At 46.3% G+C, this 11,265-nt stretch overlaps 1 long non-coding RNA gene across 1 annotated transcript; it reads right to left on the bottom strand.

Annotated features, from left to right (window-relative positions):
- Window positions 1-897: 897 nt before the first annotated feature.
- On the bottom strand, window positions 898-10,800 carry LOC140207551 (uncharacterized). Its single transcript, XR_011888582.1, has 3 exons — window positions 10,763-10,800; window positions 9,601-9,756; window positions 898-977 (listed from the first exon to the last, which is right to left on the bottom strand). It is a non-coding gene; the product is annotated as an uncharacterized lncRNA (long non-coding RNA).
- Window positions 10,801-11,265: the final 465 nt, after the last annotated feature.

Raw genomic sequence — 11,265 nt, forward strand, 5'->3', positions numbered from 1 at the left:
GAGACTCGGAAGGACTCTGTGGATGGAATCGGAAGCGTGAGCTCCAACATATGAAAATATTATGTGCACAAGACTGATAAGTTACTGATGTGGCGCCTTTTCTCCAGCAACTTTTGCATCTGCACAATGCACACAGGGGACACCAGTTTCTGTATTGGACATAAATATTTCCCCCGAACCCTCCTGAGGAATTGAGGATATATAAAAACATCATTTTGAACCGATGTGACCACTGGCTAAAAGAATAATTGGGACTGAATAGGAACGTTTGAACTGAAGTAAACTCTGTCTTCAGCAGTTAGCTAAGACAGGCTCATTACCAGTTCTCTGCGGCTTGCAGAGAGACAGACTGAGAGCTGATAACATTGTACATTGTACCCTCGTTTGAGTAAAGGGAGGGGGACTCGCCAATAAGGACAGGAATGAACATCTGTCTGTAATTAAATCAGGGCCTTGCAAAGAGAATAACTGATAAGGACTGGACAGCACATACATCTGTAAATAAAACCGTGATTTAGCGAACTCCCTTATCTAAGTAATTAAGATTGGCACCAACAGACTTGGTGGGCGTACCAGTTCAAATAACATCTTGCAATATTAATGCATGGGGCTCACTATGTATAAATATACGGCTGTAACCCAACTAAGTCAGTCCAATTGTCAGATGGTGGCAGTTCTTACCTGCCTTCCCTTTGACAACTGGGTCTCAAACTCCTGCAGGAGAATGCACAATAAACTGTGGTGACGATAAGAAGCTGGTCTTCCGAGTTTTACTCAGATTCAAGTTTAACACTTGGCGTCACGAACAGGATTCCAATATAGGGAGTGCCAAGCAGACGGACTGAGTAAGCAGCTGGACCACTCTGGGGACTCCGTAGGCTAACTGGGCGCCCTTTAGTCGCTCTCCATTAGTTCCTTTGGAGGTACGGTCCCTCGCCCAAGGCTGATCGCATACCTTGACGGGATTGGGACAGAATCTGTCGGGAGACAGAATTATGATGTTGTAGCAATTAGTGAAACTTGGCTACAGGAGGGGCAGGACTGGCAGCTTAATATTCCAGGGTTCCGATGTTTCAGATGTGATCGAGGCAGAGGAATGAAAGGTGGGGAAATAGCATTGCCTGTTAGGGAAAATATTTAAGTGTGCACTTAAATCTTGTACTGTGCATTTTTATACCCAGTGACAACATGTGTACAGTGAATTTTATATAGAGACCCTGACGAAGGGTCTCGGCCCGAAACGTCGACTGTACCTCTTCCTAGAGATGCTGCCTGGCCTGCTGTGTTCACCAGCAACTTTGATGTGTGTTGGGTAAATTTATCTGATTGTTAATTGAGCAGGAGGCTTCATGCCCGGTAAATTACTAAGAGAACATGGATCCACTGCAGTCGATTGACACGAGTGGGCCAGGAGCAGCCCTACACAATATGTGTGAGAGTTTTCCAGACAAGGAAAAGGATTTGTGAATGCTGAGTGCAGAGCTGAATAAGAAATTGGGGACAAAATGTGGCCACTGGGGGGTGGGGGGAACCTGGGATATTATCTCATGAGAACAAGCAGTAAATTCGATATGGAAAAAGAACTGTGGAAAGAAGTGGAAATTGTTAAAAAGGGAACGGAAGGAAAAGGCAGATGTAAAGTGGAGCAGTATATTATTAGCAAGTTGGAGGAATAATGCATGTGACAAAGGGATCGAGGTATGTACTGCAGAAGGAACGCCAAAGGTTGGGAGACACTAAAAAGCGGAGTGTGAATGGGTGGATGGGCACCGGAAACGAGAGCAGGAAAAACAATGTAAGCAAACCAAGGCTGGCAATGATAGGAGAGAAGGGCAGGAACGTCAGTCTAAAGTTCGAACTGATAGGGAAACAAGGGATCCCGAACCCATGTCTGGCATACTGACCCTGTTTGAGGGCAGTCACTGTGATGAGGAGTGGGCACCCATCATACACCCCCACCTTACCAGGGGCCAAGTGCACCCAGTGCCCCTGAACCCCAATCCTCGGGGTACTCAGATACGGTGGCGGCTCGGGTAGACAGCGGCGACAGGGGAGGGGAGGTCTCTATACCCTGAGATCCAGAAAGGGAATACCGAGGATTATTCCGAGACAGGGAGGGAAGAATCCAATAAAACCCCAGAGTTAATGGCTCCACAAAGACTATTGCCCACCCGAATGCTGCCCAATCCACGAGCAGGAGGAGGGACCTCAGTGATTCCTGTGTACGCACCCTGGAAGACTCAGGAAATGATAATGATCATGAATCAGGCCCCAGATAGAAAAGAAAAACTAGCACAGTTTGCTCAGTATGTCCGCAGTACTACACAAATGTATAATGCGACCTGGGAAGATTTATTCTGTCTCTGCTGCATGATTCTCTCAGCTGATGAGGGGCTGAAATGGAAGGCAGAATTGAGATACCAAACCTATCAGGACTTACAGGTGGGAAACCATAATGGGAATAAACAGACAGACCGGATTATTCAAGCCTTGGAAACAGCTCTACACCAACCTGTAAACATCACTAAAGTATTTGAATGCAAAGCTAAGCCTGGGGAATCGGGACCAGACTATTGGGAGCGATTTGTGGCCTGCTATGGCACTTTCGCAGGAGACCACGCCTTTAATGATGGGAATCCGTCCCCCAGTTTAATACCTTACTGTTCCAATGCTTACCAACCAAGTTAGCCAACATGATTAAAACAAGTAATATGGATTGGCCTGACAGTGAACAAAATCGAATGCAACGAGCTTTGACATACTATTGCGAGCCGACTTTCGAATCCTGATCAGCCCCGAAGGGCACTAATATTAAAGGTGAATATGTTCAGTGGGAAGGACACGAGCGGACCATATCTGGGGATCAGAAATGGGAACAAAAACCTACCAAGGGACAGGTGGGGACAACAACCCATATAGAAATTGACAAGCAAGGATGCTTCCTACCATGAGTACCACTCCTCGGGAAAAGCCCAATGTAATATTGCAAGTTGCTGGAATTCCAATTCCGTTTATGATTGATATGGGGGCAACCACAACCACTCTCAATCAGGAAATAGTGTCTGAAAAGCGATTCCAGCTATCAGACGATACAATCACTCTGTCTGGGTTCGAAGGCACAGAACATACGTATCCACGTACCCAGCCACTGCAGGTGGAATTCCTGGGGAACCAGTGTGGTTTCATTTACAGTCACCACCAGTCAGGGGTGTAATCTAGCAGGAAGAGACATGCTCTGTCAGTTGGAAGCCAATATTCCATGCACGGACAAGGGTATCAGCCTGGGAACAGCAAACAACCGACAGCGTCCCCAGTTACCGACCCCCCCAGTGGTGGGCACTTAATCTGGACTCCACTGCGTTTGAACCCCTTCTGCCAGTGGTTGACCCCCATGTGACTCTGTGCTATGACCCTACGGGGTGCTCAACTGAGGAAAGCCAATATTATGCATCCCTCGAGGGACAGAAGTTCCCAGTCACGGTGATTGGAGAAGTTAAAGGAAGAGAGGGCAGAGCATTACTGGCTGAAGTTCCAGATTTCCTTTGGCGACAGACAGGACCGGTGGTTCCCTATATCACCGTTAGGGTTTGCCCTGGGTTCAAGCCAAAGAGCCGAGGTTCCTTGCCTACACCCTGACGAAACAAGCCCCCAGTACCGAGGGAGACTGGCAAGACTTGGTTGTGGGCCAACTCCGATACTGGAAGGAGTCGGAGGTGAAGACGTGACATCTGGTAAGACACTCTTTTAATATTGACTGAATCTTAATATTGACTGAATCCAAGACGTTGTACCCCAGCTCTGGGAAATTTCAGGCCATGAAGTCGGCAGCATCAACTGCCTCCCTGTCCAGATCACCGTGAAAGAAGAACAGACTCTCCCATCCATTCTGCAATACCCCCTCAAGCCCGAGGCAACGTTTTATGAGGATGAAAACTCTTTTGTGGATCCAGCAGGAAAACGATATTCTGGCTATGTGATAGTGACGGACAGTGAAGTAGTTGAGCAAGCCTCTTTTGAAGCAGCTGTCTCCGCCCAGAAGGCTAAGCTGTTTGCTCTGACTCGTGCCTGTATCCTAGCAACAGACAAAAGTGTGAACGTTTACACAGAGTTCCGTTATGCATTTGGAGTTGAACATAAATAATATTCCAGAAATAGTAGGGGACAGAGAGTCCAGTGAGATGGAGGAACTGAGGGAAATACATGTTAGTAGGGAAGTGGTGTTAGGTAAATTGAAGGGATTAAAGGCAGATAAATCCCCAGGGCCAGATGGTCTGCATCCCAGAGTGCTTAAGGAAGTAGCCCAAGAAATAGTGGATGCATTAGTGATAATTTTTCAAAACTCTTTAGATTCTGAACTAGTTCCTGAGGATTGGAGAGTGGCTAATGTAACCCCGCTTTTTAAAAAAGGAGGGAGTGAGAAACCAGGAATTATAGACCGGTTAGCCTAACATCGGTGGTGGGGAAAATGCTAGAGTCAGTTATCAAAGATGTGATAACAGCACATTTGGGAAGCGGTGAAATCATCGGACAAAGTCAGCATGGATTTGTGAAAGGAAAATCACGTCTGACGAATCTCATGGAATTTTTTGAGGATGTAACTGGTAGAGTGGATAGGGGAGAACCAGTGGATGTGGTATATTTGGATTTTCAAAAGGCTTTTGACAAGGTCCCACACAGGAGATTAGTGCTCAAACTTAAAGCACACGGTATTGGGGGTAGAATATTGATGTGGATACAGAATTGGTTGGCAGACAGGAAGCAAAGAGTGGGAATAAACGGGACCTTTTCAGAACGGCAGGCAGTGACTGGTGAGGTACCGCAAGGCTCAGTGCTGGGACTCCAGTTGTTTACAATATATATTAATGACTTGGATGAGGGAATTAAATGCAGCATCTCCAAGTTTGCGGATGAAACGAAGCTGGGTGGCAGTGTTAGCTGTGAGGAGGATGCTAAGAGGATGCTGGTTGACTTGGATAGGTTAGGTGAGTGGGCAAAGTCATGGCAGGTGCAATTTAATGTGGATAAATGTGAGGTTATCTACTTGGGTGGCAAAAACAGGAAAACAGATTATTATCTGAATCGTGGCCGATTTGGAAGAGGGGAGGTGCAACGAGACCTGGGTGTCATTATACACCAGTCATTGAAAGTGGGCATGCAGGTACAGCAGGCGGTGAAAAAGGCGAATGGTATGCTGGCATTTATAGCGAGAGGATTCGAGTACAGGAGCAGGGAGGTACTACTGGAGTTGTACGAGGCCTTGGTGAGACCACACCTGGAGTATTGTGTGCAGTTTTGGTCCCCTAATCTGAGGAAAGACATTCTTGCCATAGAGGGAGTACAAAGAAGGTTCACCAGATTGATTCCTGGGATGGCAGGACTTTCATATGAAGAAAGACTGGATGAACTAGGCTTATACTCGTTGGAATTTAGAAGATTGAGGGGGGATCTTATTGAAACGTATAAAATCCTAAAAGTATTGGATAGGCTAGATGAAGGAAGATTGTTCCCGATGTTGGGGAAGTGCAGAACGAGGGGTCACAGTTTGAGGATAAAGGAAAAGACTTTTAGGACCGAGATGAGGAAAAACTTCTTCACACAGAGAGTGGTGAATCTGTGGAATTCTCTGCCACAGGAAACAGTTGAGGCCAGTTCATTGGCTATATTTAAGAGGAAGTTAGATATGGCCCTTGTGGCTAAAGGGATCAGGGGGTATGGAGGGAAGGCTGGTACAGGGTTCTGAGTTGGATAATCAGCCATGATCATACTGAATGGCGGTGCAGGCTTGAAGGGCCGAATGGCCTACTCCTGCACCTATTTTCTATGTTTCTATGACTACGGGGTCCTCTGGGAACATGGGGATTCCTGACTGCCTCTGACCACCCCATTAGTAATGCCACCTTTGTAAACAACTTACTCACCGCTCTACAGCTACCTTGAGTTTTGTCTATTATTAAATGTGCGGCCCAAACCCGCATGTCCGACCGGGTCACTACAGGCAATGTTTTAGCGGATAAGACAGCCAAAAGTGCGGTCGAACCCTTGGTAGTTGTAGTTCCCTCGGGTTTCCTTCAAGCAACCTTCTGTGACTTAAGCAGAATGGATTTGCTAGACATGCGGGAGGTACGTACTTTTCAGGGGGATGCTTCTGAGGAGGAACGCAAACTGTGTTCCATATGGGGTGCCAGAAAGACCCCGATATAGGTTTTTGGATCACCCCAGTGGGACAGGTTTGTGTTCCTGCACAGTTTTTACCAATATTGTGCACATCCCGAAAAGGAGGGAATGGTTGGTAACCTGTACCCTGTACACCGGGTATGTCTCCCTTGACAGGTGAACCTTTTTCACGTCTACAAGTTGATTTTATTGAATTGCCTAGAGTGCATTGCTATAGATACTGCATAGTTATTATAGACTTGTTTAATAGATGGATTGAAGCTGTTCCAACTACCAGTAATGCTGCTATGACTGTTGTGAAGGTATATCACAGGAAATAATTCCCAAGTACGGCCTGCCAGAGATGCTGAGCTCTGACAGTGGCCCACACTTAGTGGCGAAAGTAAACCAAGGGGTCTGTAACAAACTAGCTATCAAGCAACAATTCCACTGTGTACACCACCCACAGGCCGCTGGCATAGTGGAGACAGCCAATGGCACTCTGAAGAGTAAATTGGCCAAACTAACAGCGGAGACTGGACTCACTTGGTTGAAGCTGGCCCTAATCCACATGGAGGTTACCCCACAGGGGAAAACAGGGTTGTCACCAGCTGAAATCATTTATGGACGGCCCATGAGGACACCCTGAGGACCAAGACCTTGTGTATCATTGCTCCCAGAAAGTCTACCAGCAAAATTGGATATGCATACCCTAGGGGAAGAGATGGGGAAATACATATGCCAACGAACCAAAATTCTCCAAGCATTACATTCACAGGTATGACATGCTTACAAGGAAGAGAACTACCCCGCAGAGAGGAGTGACTATCCCACCATAGAACCTGGGAATTTTGTCCTGATCAAGAACTGGGATCGAGGGAAACTCAGACCTCGGTGGAGAGGACCATATCAGGAGTTACTGACCACTCCCACAGCTGTGAAACTGAAGGGGCAATCTCGGTGGATACATCGAACAGACAACAAACGTGTTACTGAAGGAACTGGGTAGAAGGACTCTCTCGACTAAAGGAAAGTGTATTGGTTGATAGTGGTGTTCGTGTTTATGTCTTTGAGAGGGCTCACCCCAGCATCCGGGGGCCCCCATGTTAACACCTTTCTGTCACACCTATGCCAAACATAGGGGCCTGCTGGGTTTGTGCCGAAATTCCCCAGCATGGTAAAACTATGGTTCCAATGTCAGTAATGTTACATGCTTAAGGAGATCTGTGTTTTTTGTGAGAATGCGGTAATGGTCTTTTGGAGGTCACCTGATGTGATTTTCCCGCCGATGTGAGGTCAGGTGATGACATGTGCCCCGTGACGAAATAAGGGTTGACTCAGGTGACGCAGTGGGTTTTTGAGTTTGTTGATTTCCAGGTAGAACGTGTTGTGCCTCCGTTTCTGTTACGTGTTTGTTTTTGTGACGCAGTTTCATTTTTAAAACAGAAGGTGTGTTCTCTTACAAGATATTGTATTTGAGCTGGGAATTTGTGGCTGGAAGTGCCAATTTACTCAATTCTGACAGTTTTGAAGGGAGAGTGAAGAACTCATCTAAGTGAAGGATCGAGAGAAGTCGACATCGGTTGGCAGTTTAATAAAGAATCGACCTTATTGAGTCTTCATTGGAGAGAACCTGCATTGAGATAACTCTTGCAATAGCGCAATGAGTTCATGCACAAACGCTCTCTCTCTCTAAAAGGAATTTGAGGTCAGTTGATTTAAACTGTTTATTTTTGGCATCGGGAATCCTGTGGACAGAACCGGCAGTAAAGGTGCGTCGGTGAAGAAATCGTTCTCCAGAGAAGTCTCTCCCAATTGAATGTGTAAAACTGTTGGACTTTCGAAGTTATCGCTTTAAGAACTGTACCTGACTGTATCGCTTTAAGAACTGTTTTCAGCATTTAACACTTTAAGAACCAGAGTCGAGTGGCGAGCTGGTGAACAACTGCGTACCTGTTAACCTCCAGTTAAAGTTTTCCTTTGTTTTTACCTCCTTATCGTTTATACGTGTTTAATAAATGTTTGGTTGTTTTTATAAAACCTGTCTCGGTAAATATTCATTGTTGCCGGTTACGCAACAGTAATCCCACTGAACCAGAGTGAGGAACTCTCAGCCTGGGCTTTCTCAAATAACACCCAGGGAAGTGAGGTGAGGAACTGTGGCCCAGTCAGAGATAACTGTGGCTGTCAGTGTTCTGAGGGATGGTATCTCTCAAACAGAACTTCCTACACTGGGAAACATGCATCCTGGCCATACTTGCAGGTGCCCAGCAGCGGAGAAGCTGAGACTGAGCGATTTTGGATGATCGCTTTTCTCTCCTATGGAGTAGCCAGGAATTCACGAGAGATAATCAATTTGGCTACAGCACTTGAGGAGCTGGCCACAATACTGCAGGGGCTCTGACAGAATCACAGGCCCAAGTAACAGAAATATCCACTGAAATGATTGCAATCCAGCAAACAATCCCACAGAATCGTATGGCTTCAGATTTTATCCTGGTTGAGAAAGGGGGAACCTGTGCTATTATTGACACAGAATGCTGCACCTATATCCCTGATGACTCTACTAACATTACATCCCTCTCCAAGCACACTGCCAAGGAGATTGACAGCATCAAGAAAGTAGGGCAGGATTTACACGGGTTCACCAAAGGGTCGAAATGGTGGTCTTCGAAGGCCTGTTCGGTAATATATGGGGCATTATATTGCATTATGGCCGAATAGTTGTACATATGATTGTTATCATTACCGTTGTTGCTTTCTCTGTAAAAAATTACTGCTTTGTAGATCAAGTAATAATCAAAAGGAGGGAATGATAAAGTATGTAAAAGGGTTAACACTTCGTTAAACAATAGCAGCCTGCTTTTCTGAAAGAAACTGCTGATGATCAACAGATGTGCTAAGCCATGCTGAGCCATATTTCTTCTTGAGGGTAGCTAGCTAGGGTTTCAGGATGCTTATCTCCCTGTGCACTCATGCACAGAGATAGGACAGCTTCAGTCTGTTCCGTGTGTGTAAGCCATTATGACTATTTTGTAATTTGTCTTTAGGGGCTGTCATGTAGTAAATAACTTTGGCTCCAGCCTGTCTTGTGTGGGGGGTATCTGGATGGATATATCTGTGGTGTAAGGGGAATTGTTAGTCAGTTAGTGGATTGGGCGGGAACAGTCATAGACTGAGTAAGCCCCGGGTGCTTGGAATAAAGAGTTTGTACTTAAAAGGTCTCTGAGTGACTTTTTCTGGATTCGACTTCCACAGAATAGGAGTGGTTTTAAAGGGCTGGGCTGCTGGAAGCACATTACCAGACCTGGAGTGATTGCAGCTGGGTCTGACAGAGGCATAACTGGCTCTTCTGGGCACATTCAGTCTCACTCCAACTTCTTCCTACCTTCTCTTGTACAGATATGTAATGTCTAAAGGACTAGTGTTTGAGTAAATAAGACTCACCAAACTTTCTCCTGACTGAATCACTGGAATCTCCGAGTCAGATGAGTTCTCTCCAGTTGATGCTCTCAATCCTCGGGCTGGTTCACTTGTTGCTGTTCCCTCGTCTTCAGTCGTGGTTTGCTTCCATTTGGGGTTTTTCTTCCAATTAATGTCTCACTTTAACATGAAAGATAATGAAACACATTAACAATAAAAAGGAGAACCAAACATATCTGCTTCATGTTTCTAAGAACAAAACTCACTGAAATTTAAACGTTGAAGGCAAATATAATGATCTCAGTGAACAATCTTTTATTGTCCCTCACACGTCACAAAACGATATGGGATAAGAAGGAGCCATCATTCAGTCATGGTAAGACATAAGACACAGGAACAGAATTAGGTGATTCGATCCATCTGGTCTGCCCCATCACTCAACCATGGCTGAGTTTTATTCCAACACCATATTCCTGCCTTCCTCCTGTAACCCTGAAGCTACTTAGCAATCATGAACATATTAATTTCTGTCATAAATATACCCAAATGGCAGCTTCAACCAATCTCTGCGGCAACAAGTTCCACAGATCAGACATATTTTCCCCAAATTTTTTTTCTCATCACAGTTTTTAAGGGAAGCATCTTTATTCTGAGACTCTGCTGTGAGATTACAGACTCTCTCTCTAAGGGAAACATCCTCTCCATGTCCACTGTATTTTTCAGCATTCAGTAGGTTTACTTAACCATACATCCCCCCACCACTCCCACCGTCCCTCTGAACTGCATTGAGCACAGGTCCGGAACCATCAAATGCTCCTCATACATAAAGCTGATCATTGCTGAAATGCCGAGGAGTGATTGGTAAGTTCGTGGCCTAAGGTGGAAGGCGCCAATTTTAAAAAAAACCTAGCATTTTTCAATTATCTGAAACAGAAATACCACAAAAGTTATTAACTCCAAACTTTCTGCATAATCACTCAAAGAGTTGAACTACACGTGCATGTAACGAGAGCTGTATAACTTTAGGCTTTCTAACTTAGGCCACGAACTTATCAATCGCCCCTCTTACAGCTCCGGCACCTAAAAAAATTGCCACTGCACCCCTGCTCCGGCCGTCCGGCAGAATAGTGCTCCTTTCTCAATGCCCTAACCCAGATTTACACAACCATGAGCAAATCTTACTCACCGCCGCCCGAACGGCACACACCGGCAACTGCGCATGCGTTTAATGGGAGGTTCTCCGCAGCACCTCCGGTGGCCGGAGGTCTGCTCATCCCACCAGTGGCTGGAGGTCCATGCAGCGCCACCGGTAGCCGGAGGTCCATGCCGCGCCACCGGTGGCTGGAGGTCCATGCAGCGCCACCGCTGGCCGGAGGTCCATGCCGCGCCACCAGTGGCGGGAGGTCCCAGCAGCAGCCACCGGTGGCCGGAGATCATTCAGACAGACCTCCTCCGGCAGGCACTGCATAAGGAGGGCATTAAAGTGGGGGGAAGCGTTTCCCTGACCAAAGTTGGGATCCCCGGCATACGTGGCGTAAATGGAAGCAAACCTGTCAAAAAACTCGGGACCGTCCTCGTCTTTCCGAGGTTTACAATTCAATACTCTGATGAGATCCATTGGTTGGGACATGGCCCTTCTCAGGGTGTCTCCAATGCGTTGGATCTGGTCCGGGCCCTGGGGGAAAGCGG

Source organism: Mobula birostris, chromosome 13 (genome assembly GCF_030028105.1).
Source record: "Mobula birostris isolate sMobBir1 chromosome 13, sMobBir1.hap1, whole genome shotgun sequence".
Classification (NCBI taxonomy): domain Eukaryota; kingdom Metazoa; phylum Chordata; class Chondrichthyes; order Myliobatiformes; family Myliobatidae; genus Mobula; species Mobula birostris.